Source organism: Melopsittacus undulatus, chromosome 3 (assembly GCF_012275295.1).
Source record: "Melopsittacus undulatus isolate bMelUnd1 chromosome 3, bMelUnd1.mat.Z, whole genome shotgun sequence".
Classification (NCBI taxonomy): domain Eukaryota; kingdom Metazoa; phylum Chordata; class Aves; order Psittaciformes; family Psittaculidae; genus Melopsittacus; species Melopsittacus undulatus.
This window is the reverse complement of record NC_047529.1, coordinates 92,748,285-92,769,850: the sequence shown is the minus strand read 5'-3', so window position 1 is coordinate 92,769,850 and position 21,566 is coordinate 92,748,285. Positions and strand designations below refer to the sequence as shown.

General features: G+C 39.5%; 1 protein-coding gene across 2 annotated transcripts in view; it reads right to left on the bottom strand.

Moving 5' to 3' along the window:
• FMN2 (formin 2) overlaps positions 1 to 16,314 on the bottom strand; it is a 176,983-nt gene extending 160,669 nt beyond the window's left edge. For both annotated transcript variants that reach the window (XM_031046248.2, XM_034060972.1), the window contains exon 1: positions 16,236 to 16,314. The gene's annotated coding sequence lies outside the window, so the exon portion shown is untranslated. The remainder of the gene's footprint in view (positions 1 to 16,235) is intronic.
• Between the last annotated feature and the right edge of the window lie 5,252 nt (positions 16,315 to 21,566).

Here is a 21,566-nt window from a genome sequence, read left to right as displayed (position 1 = left end):
ATGATTTTGCTTTCTTACCCCATTCCTGCTTTTGCTTTCTGTTATCCTACTTAGTTTCTAACTTGTTGCAGTATTTTAGCTTTTAAAGCATTATTAAGTACTTGCAAAAAGCTTTTGAAAGCTCAGGTAATTTCAGTCCTGAAGATACATGATAAGAATTCTTTAAGGGACAGTTTGAGAAAACCATAGTAGCAGAATAGTACCTTGATGGGTATCTTCACTGACTAGAACTGGCAAGGACCTAACCTTTGACTACAAACTGGAGTACTTGTAACTTCCAGCACCATTTAAAAGCTCTTCTTGCACTAAAATCTGCCAGAAATTAACATAATGCAGAAGCAATATAAAGATACTGTAGACTGAATAAAGGTAAAGTAGAATTAGTGTGATGGTTTGAAACATTCTTTTTCCTTCCTTCTCTGTAAACTTGCATTGCAAACTCAACACAATCCAATTACAATCAATTATAACTCCAGCCATTGACAAAGATGGAGTTATGAGACAGTCAAGTTAAAGAACAACCTTCATTTTTTAATTGCAACCTAGGAACTTATAATAGTTTAAATAATGTATCTACTGTATTTCACTGAAGTATTTATACAGCACATCCTGATTAGTAAACTCTTCAAAAAAACACATAAGTATATAGACACATATATATGACCTGAGTTTAAATATATTGTACTAAAAAGTATTCAGTTTTTTCAACCTGAGGCTGTAATCCTAAAAGAACTATAAGGAAAAGGTCAAACCATTTTCTAGATAGTCTCTCTGAATGTGGTATTCTAACCATCATGGATCCTGACCATATTTTCTGATCTATTTGTGGAAAGGATATCATTAAAATGAGCATACTTATGTGAGCAGAGGTATGCATGTGAATATCAAAGAATTTGTTCTGGTTACTCCACCACATAAGGCATAGATAATACATTTTTTTTAAAAAAAAAAGGAAAATAAAAATGAAAGTAAAAAAGGGAACATGGGTACAGAACACAAATTACCCCAAAGTGACAGTGATAGGTACAACTCTCCATCAGCATTTCTGGAAAAGTACAAAAGGTTAATATTAGCCAAACATAAAACCAACTTTTAATACTTAGGGGGTTGTTTATTCTCAGAAGCTTGTTAGCTTCTGAAAATAAACATGTTCTTAAAAGTCATCAAAAACCCCAAACATTTTGGCACTAGTATAAGCTACACTTAAAACCTAAGAATATATTCATTATTCTACACCAAAAAAGAGATTTTCAACAGAAATTAAATCAGGAAAGGAGAGGGGTTTAGATGCTCAAGAAGAATATTTCATTTTTAACTGTAACTCAGCTTGCTATATGCTGTTAACAAATAGCTGAGCTACCTGCCTACCTCATTTAATATTTGCCAGTGGTCCATTAAAATTACCAAGGGGTTGGATTGCAGGCATAGCCCTGAGATACCCCTCACCTCTCACTCCCAAAGGCTCAGGAGACACAAATGGCAACAGACAGAAGAGCCAAAACTTACAGCTCAAGATGTACTGAACTTGCACTCCCAGCGATTTCCACATTAAAACATTCCTGTTAGAAAAGTGAGCCCCTGGTACGAGATTGTAATCATTTTCAAGAAGGCAGCTACCATTTACCACCTAGAAAGGTGGCCTGATCTCCCCCGCATGCACTGACTCACTGACTGAGTGACTGACTACTCACCGGCCTGCTGGCCTGCCTGCCTGCTGGGTGGGAAATAGCTGCCGGCAGTACCGATTGCCTACACCTGGGTGCAGGCCTCTGCCTCCTGGAGCACAGCCAAGGCAGAATACTGTCCCAGGTGAGGCCTGGACAGTGAGAGGAGCATTGCCCTCAAATTCCCCCCCGGAAAGGGTGGGTGACCAGTTGACAGAGAATCATAGAATAGTAAGGTTGGAAAGGACCTCTACTCTGCTCTCATGAGACCTCACTTGGAGTATTGTGTGCAGTTCTGGTGTCCTCAACATAAAAAAGACATGGAACTGTTGGAACAAGTCCAGAGGAGGCCATGAGGATGATCAGGGGACTGGAGCACCTCCCATATGAAGACAGGCTGAGAAAGTTGGAGCTGTTCAGCCTGGAGAAGAGAAGGCTGCATGGAGACCTCATAGCAGCCTTCCAGTACCTCAAGGGGGACTATCAGGATGCTGGGGAGGGAATCTTGATTAGTGACTATAGTGATAGGACAAGGAGTAATGGGTTAAAACTTAAACAGGAGAAGTTTAGACTGGACATAAGGAAGGAGTTCTTTACTGTAAGGGTGGTGAGGCACTGGAATGGGTTGCCCAGGGAGGTTGTGAATGCTTCGTCCCTGGCAGAGTTCAAGGCCAGGCTGGACAGCGCCTTGGGTGACATGGTTTAGTGTGAGGTGTCCCTGCCCATGGCAGGGGGGTTGAACTAGATGATTTTAAGGTACTTTCCAACCCTAACTATTCTATGAGTCTATCATCTAGTTCCAATCCCTGCCATGGGCAGGGACACTTCACACTAGACCATGTAGCCAAAGACTCTATCCAACATCCTGGTATTTTGAGGCCATCACAAACACAGGCAGCCTGGGGGAAAGGACGGGAGCCTAGGGGAGCCTGCCCTGAGGAGACACTGCTTTTTTGAGGTGGACAAGTTTTCACCATTATTGTGATAATCTCTTCCTGCTCTCAATAGCAGTCATTGAGTAAGTCAATATAGAGTGAAGACAATAATGCCTTGCCTCCTTGCAGAGGAGAGCTGAGGGTACAATGGCAGCAGCATGAGCCACAGCACTGTGCTGCAGGGCACAGGTACTATGGGGAGGGGGTCTTCTACCTGCCAGCACTGAGGCTCCTCCAGCCTCCTTTCACCTCACTCCCTGAGGGACCAGAGCTACTGCTTGGAGAGGGGGAGAAGGAATGGGCCAGGGGATCCTCACCTCTGCCATACACACCCTGCAGATATTTATTTCTTCATTAGTGGCTCAGTGTGCCTAAGTTTGAGTTGGAGATAAAGGCACATAGATTAACAGGGTTGTTTTAAAGTACTCTGGTGGTACATTAGTGATTGGAATATAGTAATACAGATGGTATGAAGAAAGATTTGTTTAAGAGGACTAGTATAGTTCCAGCCATCTATATGTTACTAATGTTTAAATTTTCATTAGCAAGCAAAGGGCCCATTCTCATTTAGTCTGGTGCTGCAGCCAGGTCCCTGTTCCAACTTCCCCCAGCTGCCATTCTGAGCATGCCAGAAAACTTATCTCCTCAGAAGGAACTAGCTACCACTAAGTACTCCCTTATAGTGCCAAAACAGTGCTCTGAGCAATTGAAAATCATTTCTTGTGCCCACACCCCACATCTTTCAGCTATAGAATAGGGAGAATTGGGGTTTGTGACCTGGCAAGCTCTAGCAGACTCTTGTCCCATCTCTGGCAAGAGCCAAGTCAGGAGATCAGAAAATATAAGGTGGATTAAGAAACCGTAGTGGCTTGGGATGAAGTTAGTCCTGCCCTTGCCTTAGTTTCTAGTGGATATGAGATTTTGCTTTTTTTTTTACTACTTGTTTGAGCAGCATGAAATCATGCCTCATGTATTGCATTTATAATAAGTTGAGGTGATCCAGCTGATGAGAAACCTGTTTTACCTATTGAAAGGGTTTTTTTTATGAGGAGCTTGAACCTAGCAAGCAATGATCCTAGGCAAGTGTTAAGCATACCTAGGAGCTTTTATTATGTACATGAGAGTAATGATTAGAATTTTCAAATGCCTGGTACATACTGCTGAACCTTCTCCTGTGTAATTTCTATCTAGTGAAAACTAACATTTCAAATTAGCATATCCAAAGAAGCAGGGTCTCCAGGAATGCAGTGTTTGCCAACTAGTATGCTGCTGAAAACTCACTGGTTAGGAACCAAAATGTTTGTAAAACATTTAACCTGGATTTCTCACCTAAATGCAATAATACATTTATGCAATGGGAAACAGAGCTTTTTTTAAAAAAAAAATGTGATCACCTTGACATAGCAAAAAACATACACGTTCCAAAAAGCCACTTTATGCTTTTCTCCTGACATTTCCATAATCTTACTGCTGCTTTATTGTGAAATACACTTTTCAGCATAAAAGCTATACAGAACCTTTCACAGCTACTTATATAGAGGGTTTGGCTGAACAGCTGCACACAAAACCCTGCCAGCATTCCAAAGATGTATGCATTGCAGGTCAGGGTCAGGTCACAGAAAGAGTCTTTGAAAATCCAGGCCTCTACAAATACTACAGCCAAAGACTCCTGTATTTGGAGTGCAAGATGGTATACCAGTGTTGTAACTAAAACCTGAGCAGTGGGGAAGTCTAAAAGTCTGTTTTATTCCCTACCCCAGACTGACAAGTGAGGTATTTGTGGCACAGCTCCCACTTTTCCTTGCACAAAGTTCATTGCAGACAAATTTTATCTCAAATGCAGATAACCATCAGTTGTATGCTAATATATGGTAAGCAAATTCAGTGCAACACAGCCTAGGTTGCATCATGATAAAAATAGTAAAGTACCTACTGACCAAGCTATCAAAGAAGCACAGGTAAGACAGTTTCTACCATTTAAACTATTTAAATTAAAGTACAGTCAAAAAATCAGAATAGGAGTCTAAATTATAAATTTTATTTTTAAGGGAGTAAAATTTATGCAATAAGGATGTTTCTTCAGAGCTCATAATAGCTTTTGAACACAGCAGGAAACATCCACCAAACTTTTAAGATGAAGATCCTTAAACCCCTAAAAATTCACACACATACAGAATCAGTATTTTGGTAAAGGTGAGGAAAGATATGCAGAGCTGACTGTGTTAGTTGATAAACAAGATTCACAGAGTTTAGGACTACCTACCACAAGCAAGAATTTCATAGGGAAAAATGAGACCAGACAAGAAGAGATTCATTGTACTAGAGAACAGAGAAAGGAACAAAGAATACAAATCTGTAGGAAACTAGGCCTCCTCATTTTCATTCCTTAGAGGAGGACATATTCTGTTAAATCAAGCAGAAAATTACATATTGTCTTTTTGGTTTTCTTGGACAACTCCCAGAGAACTTACTGACAGGGTTGAAAAATGTGGACTTTGATCATATCAGTGGACCTTTTTCACTGCAGAGAGCCTAAAATGCCATGAAACAATGGCAGATTTTTGAGCTTAGTCATTTTCTGTAGGAGACAAAAGATTAACTTAAGTACTTAGGTATCTAAATTTATAATTTCTACTGCAACATGTATCTACTAGTCTGAAGGAAAAGTTGCAAAAGATGAAGTTTTTCCTGAGATGATTCTGTCTTTTATTAAAGATCTGAATCAGTAACTGGTTTTAAGAATATGTGGGGAGAAAAAAAAAAATCATCATTTTTTACCCTCTTCTATTAGGCATCAGTTTCTGTTCTATTGCAGCCATTCAGACACAAAAACACACAAACAAACATGCAGATGAGAAGAGTTTGGGTCAAATAGAAATTTATTGGTCAGCTTTCAGTTCTTTTTAGAACAGCAAGCATCCTCCTATCGGCATAAATATGTGTCCCCTAGAGAGAACAACCCTGGGGCAGGCTCATTTTGTAAATCTTGTGGGAAAGGTGCAGATAAAGCAGCATTTTTTGTACAAATATGTTGCATTGTTTCAAATACATTTAGTAATTAGATTGTGTATTTTATAGTATTTTCATAATCAGATTTAGGATTCATCAAATCCAGCCTGGCAAGATGGAGAAGAAATCTCTTTCCTAGCCTTTGGTTTAGTTGAGTATAAAACATCATCAAGGTGAACACTACTTGTACTAATGAACAAATACAAATGTCCCTGTCTGTTTACGAGTTCATAGGATAAATCATAGAATCATAGTATAGTTAGGGTTGGAAAGGACCTTAAGATCCTCTAGTTCCAACCGCGTGGCCATGGGCTAGAAAGCTGTTGCAACTAGAGTGCATAAAGTACACCTAAACTAAAATTATAAACTAGCATCCAGTGCAAAGACAAGCACTGAGAAGCCAGAAAGCAAAAGAGCTCTGAGGAAACAACAGGAAAGCTGAGATAATATGTATCACGTTAGTGTCTCGTGGTTTTTCTTCCACTTACTGTGATCCTTTGCTGTTATCACGATGATCAGCAAGTCATCTTTATGGGGGTTCATGACTTCTGTCTTCAGCTTTCTGCCTTTATTTTGTAGTACATATTACAGCTCAAACTGAATTTTCTATAGCAATTACAACAATTCAAGTTCATGACTTGAGTGGATATTGGGGAAAGCTACTGCAACAAATAATGGGGATAAATGCATCCTCTAGCATATATACTGCTAAGAGCTGTACAGAGAATAGTATTCTCCACTTTAAGGAGTCACTGGGTGACTTTTGACTTCTCTTCAGTTCTTCCTTGTTTGTCTACACATGTGCAGCCTTAGCTAGCCCAATAGTTTTGTTTTAAGGCTTTATGTATTTTCAGAAGAGGGGAAAGAGAGACCAGGAAATTGAGAGGAATTAATGAAACTTGATTCAAGGCCTAGAGATCTGTTCTTTCTGGGCTTCTTATATATACACATATAAAACTAGCTGTAGAAATATTTAGCACACCTAAGTTTATTTTCCTGAACTGAATAATTTCTACATGATACTAGTTGTTTCCTGCAAGTTCCCAAATAAACGACATGAGCAGAGAAGTTTTATGAATACTCTTCAGAATACTCCAGAATTTTATATTGTATTGGTGCAATTAATCTGATCTGCATTCAAATATTTTGTTGTTTGTCTATTCTGTTTTCTTTGCAGTGTATTAAAGCAGCTGTCTAGAGGGGACAGCAGTAGTTAATCAGACACGGTATCACAGGACATTGGCTGGGCAGCAAATCCACCTAAATAAAGTACTTGTTAATGTCCGGGCAGTCCTGGCTGCTTGACTAGGCTGAACTAGCTCAGGTAGGACTTATCTACACAAAGACAAGCCCAGCTATATAAAGTGAGTTCAATCCATAAGTTACGTTTTATGTTGTGGACTAGGCCTTAGCATGAGGGATCTAAAGCCTAATTAGCACAGTGAATTCCTACTGGTTTTGTAGTTATAATGGCTCTCCTTTTGTCAGCTGAATAGCTATCATAATAAGCTGAGCTCTGGTGCTGATCGTCTTTGTAATAAAAAGTAAATACACTACAGATGAGCAGCTGGAAATCTATCTTACAAGAGTGAATAAGAAAAAAGAATAAAAAAGAAAAAAAGAAAAAAGTGCAGCTGAATAACCCAGATGCTCAGATAAAGGTCCAGAAATTCAATTATAATGATGATGAGTTTGTATCAAAAGGATTATACCATGCATAGATGCCACCACTGAACTACAGTTCTGTAAGGCTAAATACACAGGGTAACTACTCTGATCCACTTAGGGAAAGAAAAGTCCCTCTCATGAGCAACAAGTTACTATTTTACCAGATCCCTGTTTCTGCTCACTGTGCCCATTCCCAATCTCTTATATTCTTATGCCTTTCTTCCTCAACTTTAGCATGTCCATCTAAGTATCTAATATCAACTGTCCTACTGACCTTCCCATCCTAAGCAACTCTCCTTTGACTTCATTTTCACCACTGTATCCAAGAATTTCTTGTGTGATGTCTCATTTTGTTTCATGATTTCTCAAAGGTCATCCACAGACAAAGAAAGAATGTTGTCAATATGGTGGGTGACCTGCTTCAAGCTACAAAATGGCATCTCTTCTCCTTTCCTTATCTTCATAATTTAATTTCTTTGTTTTACCTTGCACCTTCCCTTGCCATTTCTTCCTTCTGCTAGCCATTCCCATTATCTCTTATGTGCTAACTGTTCTGTCCTTAAATAGTGTATCATTACATCACTCTCCTTTTATCTTTTAATCCAGAACTTTCTTCACTGTACCTAGATTCACATTGGTGGCTATGATGGAAGGAGTTACTTTCATCTCTTGATAGATAAAAGCCAGTAATGAGTGAAAGCAAGTGGGACTAAACATCACTTTTTTTCACCCATCACTGTGGGTAAGAAGTACAACAAAATTATATCACAGGTTTACAGCTCAGAACATATAAAGGACATTCAGTATTCATAAAATATTCTTTTTCTGTACAATTTCCTTTAGGTTTATGGAGCAGATTAATTTCACCTTTGTGAAACTCTGAGTTGAGTTCTAGTTTTCTTTCATGTCACAATCCAGAACGGGTCAGAACAGATAAGAAAGAAATAAATATAGAGGCATATCTTTTGTAGAGAGTTTCCACTGAGAAAACACGTAGAAAAGATATTAAAGAACAATTACATATAACTACTACTACAAGCTTCAGTTCTGAGAAAGAATGGCAAACTGTGGAGAGTTATAATTCAGACAATGCTTGCATCACGTCTCAAAGTTTTAATTTCTCCTGAAACATTTTAGTTTAAAATGTCACAGCCTAGAGTGCTTTAGGAAATTAGTTATGAAACCTAAAGTAATACTAAAGCATTGATTTATTTGCAACAGTTGGCAAGAAAACTTTCAAGCTAAAATTTTATTATGCTCTGACTCCAACATTGCCAATGTCATCATATTAAATGCTTACATAAAATTATTTGGAAAATAGAATTCTTCCCAACATCCAAGATGGTCAGCCTCACTCATCAAATGACATGAGACTTAATGTTCCCCTTTCACTTATGTTCAGGGAAGATGTTCAAGTAAACAAGATAGAAATGCTCAGCAACAGTCCTAAATTTGACTTAAAGAGGCTTTGTGTGAATTGTCAGTATAGCAGCTCATCTTTTTGTATGTGTGTACAATAACAAGGATGAATTATGCCCTAAGAGAGTTTGTCTTTCTGCTTTTTATAAAATGTACTCAGCATAGAGGAAAAAAATACCACCTCAGGGAAAAAGATTAAATGTTCAATTAGCAAAATTCTGATAGTCTTTTTCTGAGCCAGCTTAGTCTTACCTGAGGCATTATTAGAGGTGTTTGCTTTGTTAAGCAGCTTGAAGCTACCTTTAGCATAGCCTAAAGATTGGAAAAAAAAGTCATGAGAATACTCGTGACTTTTAAATAGGGTATTCACATTGTCATCTGGCACTTTGTTTCTGTGCCAGGAATCTTCCCAATAACCACAGACACTAAAATATTTCAGGATACATCACCTAAAAATTTTTAAAATTGGGATATGAACTGATGGCATATTAGGTTCAACATCATGCTCTAGAAGTGGTCAGTACCAACAAGGCTGCAGAAAACACCTTAGAAGTAAGCAATGGGAAATTTTATTCACCGAGTCTGTCATCCAGATTAATGTATGTCTTTAGACAAGGCGGTTAACTCCAAACGATCATGTGCTGCAATTCATGGTGTCCTCACTATCATGAGTGCACTGCATTTTGCACTCACAGAACTGTCAGTCAAATCTAGGACCAGTTGTACCAAACACTAAACAAAACTCTGCAAGCGTACTGTTCCTGTCCCAGAAAGCTTACAGTCTAAGTAGACTCACATGGGTAACCTCATTAACTCAATTACATTTATTCACTTCCTCCTGCCTTTCACTGCCTTTAGTTTTGCACCACAGCACAGTGAAGAGGTATTTGATGGACGAATATCAGCAGCCTTCCAGAAATTATGAATATGAGAAAGACCCTTGATGTGGAAAAGATAGACATCCTAGCTCAGTAAAATTGAGTGGTTATTTTATGTGTTCAGCACTATGTAAATACATGTAAAAGTAGGAAAGGAAAGAGTACTAAATCTGTCAGGAGTCTCAATAAGCAAAGGGCAATAAGCTACAGAAAGGCTCAGGACAATACAGAGTATATGTGTCACTGACATGGAATGACTATGGCATGTAAAGATCAAGCACGATGTAGTGTTATAAGGAAGTGAAAGAAAGCAAAGGAAGAACTGGAGAAGGAAAACTGAAGACAGATAGAAGATCCATCTTTTCTGTATATCATAAAGGAACATTGCCTTGAACACTGATTCCTCTGTGGCTCAACTGTGAGCCTACATATTAGCCTCAGTTTTTCATTGGTTTTGTTTGTTGTTTTGCTGTAATTTTTATCTGGGACATAGGAAGATTACAGATGAAGCAGCAATGAACAATATCAGAAAATACACTTATTTTCATCTTGTCAGATAAGTATCTTGCATCAGTCTAAGAAAAAAGAAAGAGTTTGACAGAATATATGCAGACATTTCACACTGCTTTTTTCCTGTTCCAGTCCACTGAATTTGCTGTTATTAACTCCCATTATGGACTATTCAGGATGCTACTGTTTTTATTCTAGCATAATGTCAATATCTGATCAGACACAAATAAGCTGCTCCTGTTCCCTCTGACTCAATACTAATCTAAAATATCTCAAATGCCATAGCAGGGTTCTAAGCAGTCCAGTGCTTCTGTGTGAAATCTTGCATTATTGGCAGCCTGATATTTCTCCCTCTGATGTGAAAGTCCAGCTGTGTACCAGAGTGGAGGTTGGATGCCTTTGCACTAAACCACAGTTCTCAAGGTTGTCCATACAGGCAGGAATAAGTCAACTGGAAATAGCTCTTTAGTGACATCTGCTTAGTAGTATGCAGGATCTAAGATTTTTCTAAAAATAGAAGTTAAAGAAGTTCCATATATATTTTTCAAAGTCATATTTTTAATTAACCCACAGAGTCCTCAGCAGGTTACAGTTCCTTAAACTGGCATTATCCCAAATAATTTATTAATAAGGCTGCTTGCATTGCCAATTAGGGCCCTAACTGCATGCAAGAATTCAGAAAGACCTTAAGGCAAAACCCACAAAAAAGGCATCTTTATTTATAAATATACACATATCTTGACACAGCTGCCTTGTTCCCTCAATTAGTCTGCTCTATCCATGTCCTAGAACCCTGTATACTCATGCTGGGGTAGCTTGAAATGAACAGATCCTTCCCACTGATTTTCAAGGAAGGCACACAGTGAAGAGACAGAAATACCTTGTTCATGACCTAGAAACCTATTCCTTACACAAATATTAACATGTGGTATAGCTTACGTTTCAAAGGAGTAGAATGTCGAGTTACTTAAAAATTCTTTTAATTATAATGTTTACTGTAAGCATTTTTATTCTTTGCTGATTATGTTTCGCTGCACATTCTCTTCTGGTTCTATTATGAAAAAAAAATGTAGATAAGAGAGCCCTGAAATATTTATAAGAAGTATATGTAAAGGCAGCTTTAGAGAACATACATAGGTTGAAACTGTACATTTAAAAGTATGTAAACTCTAAACTGCTGTGCTGCAGAGTAGAACGCTGAAGAAAGCCATAAAGTTGCAATAGAAAAGATAGTAAAGGCCCAGGCTGTTGCATGAAGCAGAGAAACCTCCAGATCAGAATGCAGTGATTAAAGCATTGAAGAGAAATTAATTCAACACAATGAAACTGAGTTTTCTGATGATGTGAAGACATCATCACAGGGAATTTAGCATCACGAAGGATTAAAATTTTGAACATCTGAACATATGCTCTTGTGGCCAAGAAGGCAAATGGCATCCTAGGGTGCATTAGAAAGGGTGTGGTTAGTAGGGCAAGAGAGGTTCTCCTCCCCCTCTACTCTGCCTTGGTGCAGCCGCATCTGGAATATTGTGTCCAGTTCTGGGCCCCTCAGTTCAAGAAGGACAGGGAATTGCTTGAAAGAGTCCAGCACAGAGCCACAAAGATGATTAAGGGAGTGGAACACCTCCCTTATGAGGAGAGGCTGAGGGAGCTGAGTCTCTTTAGCTTGGAGGAGACTGAGGGGTGACCTCATCAGTGTTTACAAATATGTAAAGGGTGGGTGTCAGGATGATGGAGCTAGGCTTTTTTCAGTGATATCCAGTGGTAGGACAAGGGGCAATGGGTGTAAACTGGAGCATAGGAGGTTCCACGTTAACATCAGGAAAAACTTCTTTACTGTAAGAGTGACAGAGCACTGGAACAGGTTGCCCAGGGAGGTTGTGAAGTCTCTTAAATTGGAGATATTCAAGGCTCGCCTGGACAAGTTCCAGTGTGAGGTACTCTAGGTTACTGTGCTCTTGTAGGGGGGTTGGACTAGATGATCTTTCGAGGTCCCTTCCAACCCTTGGGATTCTGTGATTTATTGACTTCAGATGGAGCAAAGTTCTTTTGTTTTACAGAACCATTTGTCTAATGACTACACAGAAGTGCATTCAATCTCACCTCTGTTAACACAATTTCTTAGTAAAATCTCAAACACAAGATGCTTCTGAATTCTTCTGCACTCTTGATCACAACTGGTTTCTACAGGTACACAGATATAACTGGACTATGCGGTATTAGTTGTCTAAACAGTTTGTGGCTTTTGCACATGTTCAGATTGTTTCTGCTGCTAGAATATCCAGAGAAACTGGGTTTATGTTGTTAACTCAATTATCATCTCAAACTAGATAAAATGGGTCTAATTTACTAAGCCACCTACTTGGTTTGTTATTTTTAAACATTAAGAGCATAGCTTCTTGTCTTTCATAAGACTACAACCCCCTTTCCGACATCTCTAGACAACCCATTAACTTTGTCTCAGTTAGAAATGATAAGGATCCAGCTTAGGGAGATCAGTTGCAGATCTTGGAAGATTGAACATGAGCTGCTGTAACACCTCATTATCTGTTATTTATTTATTTAATGCACTCATTGTGTTTTTCTTGGAGGTTTTGTGTTTCAATCAAACCCCACATATAACACAGACAGGGTGAGTACATATTGTTTGATACTACAAGGCAAATTTTGGAAACATCATATAAGCCTCTGTCAAATTAACCGAGCACCTATTTTTCTTAATTTACCCCTATCATGTCCCCTCTTGAAATAAATGACTGTCTGTGGCGACAGAAAAGTAAAACCACAATTCATCCATTCAAGCAGGTAGTCTGGGTCCTGTGAATGTAAGTTAGACAAGTGTTACATGGGCAGCCTGATTACTCTGCCCTGTAGTTACACAGGAATATGAGTGTTGTGCTGCCAAGGCAGCAAGCCTCCTGTGACTACAGTGGCTACTCCTTTGTCCTGTTCCTCTCCCCTACATAAGCACATGCTGTAAGCAAGCTACAGAAGAAAGAGAAGGGAAAAAAAAGTACAAAAGACTACAGCTGTCATATTCTATAGCAAGTGCTTGTTTTGAGAGATTTCCCCAAAGCATTAGGGCTCAAAGCCACCATGAAGCAGTGGCATTTCTTCTACATAGCAGGAGCACACAAACAGCATTGGGTAACAATAAGTGAAGGTAGCTGGAGGTTGGGGAGAAGGAGCTAATTATTGTTCCTTGTTCTTTTCTTTCGGGAACGTGCTTAGCAAGGTTCCATGGGATATAGCCCTAGAGGGCAGGGGGGCCCAAGACTCTTGCTTAGTATTCAAGGATCACCTGCTACAAGCTCAGGAGTTTTGATTCCCAACTAGAAGGAAGTGCAGTAGGAGGGTCAGGAGACCTCCTTGGATGGATAAGGAGCTGCTGAGAAAAATTCACAGGAAAAAAGAGGCTTATAAAAGGTGGAAGCAAGGACAGGTGGCCTGGGATGAATACAGGGATGTTGTCCGGGTAGTTAGGGACCAAGTTAGGAAAGCTAAGGCCCAATTGGAGCTAAACTTGGCTAGGGATGTTAAAGATAACAGGAAGGAATTTTATAGGTATGTAGCGGCTAAAAAAAAGACTAGGGACTACATAGGCCCCCTCCGGAAGCTTTCGGGAGAACTGGCTACACAGGATTTGGAGAAGGCTGAGGTTCTGAATGGCTTCTTTGCCTCGGTATTCACTGGCAAAGGCTCTGACCGCAGCACCCAAGTCTTGGAAGGCAGACGCAGGGACTGTGAAAACCTAGACCTTGGGCCCACTGTACGAAAGGATCTGGTTCGAGACCATCTTAAGAACCTGAACATACACAAGTCCACGGGACCTGATGAAATCCATCCACGGGTCCTGAAGGAGCTGGTGAATGAAGTTGCAAAGCCACTGGCCATCATGTTTGAAAAAATCATGGCAGTCAGGTGAAGCTCCCAACGACTGGAAAAAGGGAAATATAACCCCCATTTTCAAGAAGGGGAAAATGGATGACCCAGGGAATTACAGACCAGTCAGTCTCACCTCTGTGTCTGGCAAAATCTTGGAGCAGATTCTCCTGGAAGGCATGCTACGGCACATGAAAAACAACAAGGTGCTTGGTGACAGCCAACATGGTTTCACTAGGGGGAAATCCTGCCTGACCAATTTGGTGACCTTCTATGACGGGGCTACAAAAGTGATGGACAGGGGTGGAGCAGTTGACGTCATCTACCTGGACTTGTGCAAAGCGTTCGACACTGTCCCACACAACATCCTTGTCTCTAAATTGGAGGGTCATCAATTTGATAGGTGGACCACTCGGTGGATAAAGAACTGGCTGGATGATCGCACTCAAAGAGTTGTGGTCAATGTTTCAATGTCAGGCTGGAAACCAGTAAATGAGGGGTGTCCCTCAGGGATTGGTGTTGGGACCGGTCTTGTTTAACATCTTTGTCAATGATGTGGACAGTGGGATTGAGTGCGCCCTCAGCAGGTTTGCTGATGACACCAAGCTGTGTGGTTCTGTTGATACACTGGAGGGAAGGAATGCTGTCCAGAGGGACCTTGACATGCTTGTGAGGTGGGCTGATGCCAGCCTCATGATGTTTAACCATGACAAGTGTAAGATCCTACACCTGGGTTGGAGCAGTCCTAGGCACAGCTACAGGTTGGGCAGAGAGGAGATTCAGAGCAGCCCTGCAGAGAAGGACTTGGGGGAATTGGTTGATGAGAAAATGAACATGAGCCGGCTTCAGTGTGCGCTTACAGCCCAGAAAGCCAACTGTATCCTGGGCTGCATCAAAAGGAGCGTGACCAGCAGGTTGAAGGAGGTGATCCTGCCCCTCTACTCTGCTCTTGGGAGACCTCACTTGGAGTATTGTGTGCAGCTCTGGTGTCCTCAACATAAAAAGGACATGGAACTGTTGGAACAAGTCCAGAGGAGGGCCACTAGGATGATCAGGGGACTGGAGCACCTCCCATATGAAGACAGGGTGAGAAAGTTGGGGCTGTTCAGCCTGGAGAAGAGAAGGCTGCAGGGAGACCTCATAGCAGCCTTCCAGTACCTCAAGGGGGACTATAGGGATGCTGGGGAGGGACTATTCATTAGGGACTGTAGTGATAGGACAAGGGGTAACAGGTTGAAACTTAAACAGCAGAGGTTTAGACTGGGTATAAGGAAGAAATTCTTTACTGTGAGGGTGGTGAGGTACTGGAATGGGTTGCCCAGCGAGGTTGTGGATGCTCCATCCCTGGTAGTGCTCAAGGCCAGGTTGGGAAGCCTTGGGTGATATGGTTTAGTGTGAGGTGTCCATGTGTATGGCAGGGGGGTTGGAACTAGATGATCTTGAGGTCCTTTCCAATCCTAACTATTATATGGTTCTATGATTCTATTCTATGATTCAGTAAAGTACTATTTTAACACTGTGTGCACCATAGGCCATGCAGTGCTTGGTCCTAAGAGAAACCTATTCATAAATGACAGGTGAAGCTTCAAGTACATATCTGAGCCTGTAAGTATGATTATTTCTTTAAAAAAAAATAAAAAACAAAAATATCTTTTCTCTTCTGGACTGGGAGCTTCATAGGCAGTTAGAGACTCATTTTGCTCTTAGACCTTCCAGTTTTCCTGAAACTGTGTGCATATGTCAATGTGTTATGTCTGAAATATATTTAGCTACACTAACACCTTTGGATGCAAATACGAGTGTATGTCTGCAGCTGCTCCTAGTCCAGCCATCTGACTGGCGCATTTTTCTGTCTTTGATGCCACTCATGTGGCATTCAAAAAAAGACTCATTCACATACACACGGAGTTCAATTAATCTCTTTTCTTCATTGCTATGAATACCCTTTCCCCTTATGCACAGCTGGTCACTGCATGGCATTCCTTCTACTTAGAAGGTGTAAAACCTCTTAAGATCATAAGACTGTTCAAGACTGCTCCCTGGGGTGAGTATAAGCTAAAACCCCAAATTCAGTCTTCTTTCCTGCGAGATAATTCCAATATAATCCCAGAAGAGTTATAGATACTGCCAGCAATGTGAAAGACAGTTAGCCTTGTGTCCATTCAGGATCCTTATCTAGTAGCTCATCATGTTTTTCCTCAGCTCTTCGATCATTTCCAATACATATATTGAATAAAAGTAATAATAAAATTATCATAATGCAACCTTACCTTATTTCCTTCCAAAATGTGTTCTGATGTGGATTCAGCAACTTCTACTTGAGTACAGTAGTAACATTTCCACCCAGACTACACTTATATGAGAGTCAGAATGTCTGGCTTTTTTTGCTCTGGGCACCATTTCCAGTCACATGAACTGGGAACAGCTTGCTTCAGATGTTAACAGCCACTGACATTTGCAGGAATGTTGTTTAAAAAAAATAAAAAATACCCTGAGAAATCTCACTGCTTAAAAGAGTTATCACTAAAGTTATTAAAAATATGGTATGCAGGTTATTTGTGAGGAAAGTAGCATAATATAAGTGTTCATGGTAGCATGACACATACTGATAAAGTATGTTAAGGAGTAAACCATAATGAATAAAGTTTTCTCTTGACTTTCATGCCTTTGCAAGCTCACCAAAGTGGGACTTACATGCAAATCAGGGAAGAAGCTCACACCGATTTTAAATGGATGCCAGAGTTTGGGAAATTGAGAGGGATGAATTCCATCTCTGGATGATAAAAGTGATGAATGAGAATAAAGCTGTGATTGACACCTAAGCTTCCAGTAAACTCTTCTGTCTCTTCATTTATTTTAAACATATTTTTCAATTTGGTAAAGGGATTTATTGTTTTGGTCTTAGATTTGAAAGAGCTCTCCATGAGGTTTGCAACATTGCTTGGGGCCATGGTAAGGATGGGAAGGCAAGATTTGTGGTTTACATTTCACAGGGCTGCAGTAGTGGAGACATTTGGAGTTTAGCTCTTGTTTGTTACAACTCATTGCAGTCTCCCCCTTCATAAGCATTTGGGATACAATAACCATATCAAACTGCATGAGCATTCTTATATTCCACAGAAACGTCTGGGATATGTAATAGGCAGTGTTTCAGTAGGAGAGCTACTATCCATGTGGAATAGCATCCACCCTGGCAGATTTGTCTGAGGCATGCAAATAACTGAGAATAGATGACATCTTGTCATTTGCTTTGAAAATTCTCCTGAAAGATATTTAATTATTGGAAAAAACTAGATCCATCATAATCCTGCATATACATCCCCAAAAGTTAGATATAATGATACAGTGAGTAGAACAGTTGTTTCATGTAGTTTGAATGCATGAGATGTTACAGTTTCATTGTCCTATTCAGTCTACATTACAGTAGAACTTACAGAGAATTACGTATTCCTCTAAAAACAAACAAACAAACTCCAGAAGGAAGAATTCCAGCAGCTTTCAAAGGTAGCCATAGGAAACTGCAGTATTCCTGCTTCATGCAATTTCTTCCCCAACCCGAGATTTAAAGGAATAGACTTAGAGGAGACTAGGCATCTCACTATTTTCTCCCAAATTGACTGCATCATGATTATTAAGACACCAAATTAGACAGAATAAAGACATCATAACAATCCCAGAACTCCATGGTTTAAAAAAGGACAATTTATCTTGCCTGAGTGGGTTAGCAAGATTATCATGAAGGTATAGTTTGGGATCATTTCAGGAAGTCAGATCATGAAGTAATAAATGATGTAAAGATATCTGGAGGAAGGAAGACAGCACAAGCAAGGTAAGAAGCCATGGGAAGGCCAGAAAATATATTTTGTTTAAAAAAAAAAAACCAAACCAAAGCACAAGGAAAAAACCAAATCAAACCAACCAACCAAACAAAACACACACACAAAAAACCCCACCAAACCAAAAAAAGAAAAAAGAAAAAAGAAAAAGAATAAAATTAAATGGGAAAGCTTCCTTTAAATTCATACCGTACAAGAGTCACAGCAGAATCTTAAACAGATTGAATACTCTCCAGCTCACTAGCCTACAGAGCTCCCTTCACTTCAGTTATCAAGACTATGCGTGGAATCCCCTGAATTTATGATCCAGGTTTCTATCCCTCAAGGAGGGATATTCACTAATTACTTACTGAGTCACACATATGGGTGGAATTTGTACCTTAAGCAGTACATAAGCTAATTTAACTGCAGGTACACATCAGAGAAACTACTCTTGAATCCGTTTTCCTCCAATTATCAAGTTATACTGTCTTAATGCTACCTTTATGCTAAGACCAGGTCGATCCTGTCTGATGTCCTGCAATGAAACAGCCTGTACGGAGGTGTTCTGCTGCAACACATCTCCCAAGATTCTAGTCAGTCAAGAGGGGAATGTGAATTTTAATTTGCTTTTTCTACCTGTCAGGAAAAAAACATATAGTGAAGTTGTCATATTTAGTAGCAGTGTCCAGGAAATTGCAAGGATAGAACAGCCAGAGGACATGGGTTTTATCTGTGTTTTTGGCTGATTTTTGTTTGCTTGGTTTTTGATGTTTGTTTGTTTGGTTTTGGGGTGGTTTGTTTGTTTTATTTTGATGCAAGACACAAATACAAATCTAGCTTTGGCGAAATGTAAGTGGAAGATACTATGCAGTAAAACCATTGCCTGGCCAAAAGTTATGCCTAGGTAGAAATACAAGAATGCTTCTTCCACTCTTCAAAGTAGTACCTAGAATGAGATTACAGTAGTTGCCTTCTCCACCTGCTTGGAAACTGAGTCACCAGGTACAACAGCTTTCTGTGAAGAAGAATATTGCAGCCTTTCTCAACATAAAGAAGTCAGAACTTTAATTACTTTTCGTAGTAGTCTCCTCAGAGGAGGTGATTGCTACAGCTAAGTACCCTGTAATGATCTTGTTTGCCCTCCATAAGCTGGAAAAGTTGCATTAGATTCTGAAGGAACTATTAAGTATGACCAAGGTCTAATCCTACTCCCATTACAAAAATGGGTCTCTAGGACTGAAAGCCACAAAGCCACATAAAAGAAAACTTAAGAAATGTAACTCAGGGGATGTGACTATTTCAGAAATGCAAAGCAGCAAGCAGAATAGCTTTAATATAAGGAAACATGCTCAGTAATTATGCTTTTATTTGCTTGAAAGCTTAGCACAGAGCAAGCTCTTTCACTGGTTTCACTTTTTGTGCTGTAATACTCGATCTGATTTCTCCGATGTGTTTCTCCATGTTCTGTTAGATGTGTGATGTGCCGGTATATGTGGTGATCCAGGCATTAGATTTCTTTCATATAGAAAAATTAAGCATTTGAAATTGAGCTGCTGATCAAGATAGAAGAGCATCATGCCTCAGTGGAGGCACTCAAAGGACATAGAATGGAAAAAGACAAATTATAGAGCAACATGAAGCTCTGCACTTCCATTATTACTGCTCAGAAGTGCATCTTAATTTAAGCATACAGGGAGAGAAAAAGAAAATGTCCCAATATCTCTATAAAATTGTCCTTATTTTTTAGCCTTTAATTCACCTTCTGCTCATTACTTCAAACCCACTAACTAAAATACTGCTGAACATGCTCCTTCTCAGAACACCTGCAGAATGCTGGGCAAGTTAAGGTAGCTATTTTGTGTAACTAGGGTTTTTCATGCGATATAAAACATCCTTAGAACACCAGATGGATATTATTAAGTTTCACGGTATCTTGTACAGAGATAGCACTCATTTTATGGAGACAGAGAGAGTCATAAAGCAATTAGAGTATCCACTTGGCCTTTACATCATATTCTGCATTTCAAAGGCTTGGGCAGAATTCCCAGAAAAGTCCTACATTTTTGGGACAGACAGGACTACTATTGTAAGAGTATGTTAATACCTTTAAGAAGCAAAAAAAAAAAAAAAAAAAAAAAAATCCTATCAGACAGCAGAAATGGCCAGAAATAGTATAGAATACATCTACAATAACTATGCTACTGGGAAACATGCAATTCTTGCTTTCAGCCCAAACCAGCAACTTCATTGCTCTGCTACCTGCTGTTGGCTGCAGGAAAAAGCACCAGGCAGGATTTTCTATAGCTTTTCCATGTATGTGGGCCTGAGGGGAACCATAACACTAGTATGTGGGATATAGTATATTACCAAAGAAATTAGGTGCATGTCAGTCAATACACTCCCAATTTTAAGACTCCATCTACTGGGCCTATTGTGCAGCCTCTAAAAAAGAAACCATGTGATGAGAGAAAGATAGTGAGAAGATAAAATGGAGATAAGAACCAGACTATCATTGAGAAGACAAAGTTGTTGACTTTGCTTATAGGAAACTGTAAAGTTTTTTTCTAACAATTGAAAGGATTGGGAAAGCATCTCACAGTTCAAACTGAAAATTAATTCTAGCATCTGTTATAAGTGTCTGACCAGATCCTGGGTAATTCTTGTAGCTGAACTTAAAAGTAAATTAACTGTAGCATGCTCAGCAAACACATGAATTAGGACGGGTCCAGCAACAGTACCTGATGTTTCAGTGTTGTTGTGTCCCTTTACAAGCATGGACAGACAATATATCTTGCCAAAGGGTGACAGAACTGCCTCAAGCCCAAAGCCTGTGCTCAAGTCACTGAAGACTACAATCCTTAACAGAAACCACCACTTTTACTAAAGCTGTGTCCCTGTTTAGAGATCCCCAGCTGGTCCTCGGTCTCCACTTCTCTCTAAAGCTGTGCGTGCTCACAGACAGTGTTTAAGGGCAAGGAGAGGAAAATTTTGCTGTAGATGTAACTATCTATCTCCTTTTGAACCGTTCCTCAGGCAATAGATGGAAAGGAAGCTCTGTGTGGTGGTGGCCACGTAAAGCTATATCCTCTAACATTCATTACAAAAACATACCCTGCTTAAAGCTGAAGCTACAAGTTCTGTGACAGATTTCCTCACATTACCTTTCAAAACAACCCACCAACCTGAAGTTTGCTACTGAAAAAAAACCACACTGTTTTGACATACAGTTTGCATGCTTTATATGGAACTCCCTGAGTATTCAGTTCTTTTTCTTCATTCAGTACTTAGTTTCTTATTAAAACCCTCAAAGTTTCTTATGAACATTCTCTTTACTCCACAGCAACCTATGGATATTTTAAGGTATATACATGAAGGAAGTTTGTAAATTATATTCTCAATCTCAGACTTAGTGTATTTGCTGTGGTTTAGTTTGAAATAAAGCAAGTTGCTTTTTTCTTTCAATTAAAAGGTTCCTACCTTTAAGATATAAAATATTGGCTGTATAAACAACATGGTTAAGGCAAATTCACACAATTATCTCCATCTGTAGGAGGCTTCTTGCAAGACATCTTTCTAGTGTAAATACAACTATAACCTATAACAGAGATCATACTGGCTAAAAAAAAAAATATAAAAATATAAGAGATAAAACTTAAACCATTCTAATTTAAAAGAATGAAAATTACTTTCTTAAGACAAAATCTTAAGACCCAGTAGAAGACAGGAATTCACTGAAATGGCAGAAGACTTACCTTCAGAAGAATACAGCATGGAAACTCTTGT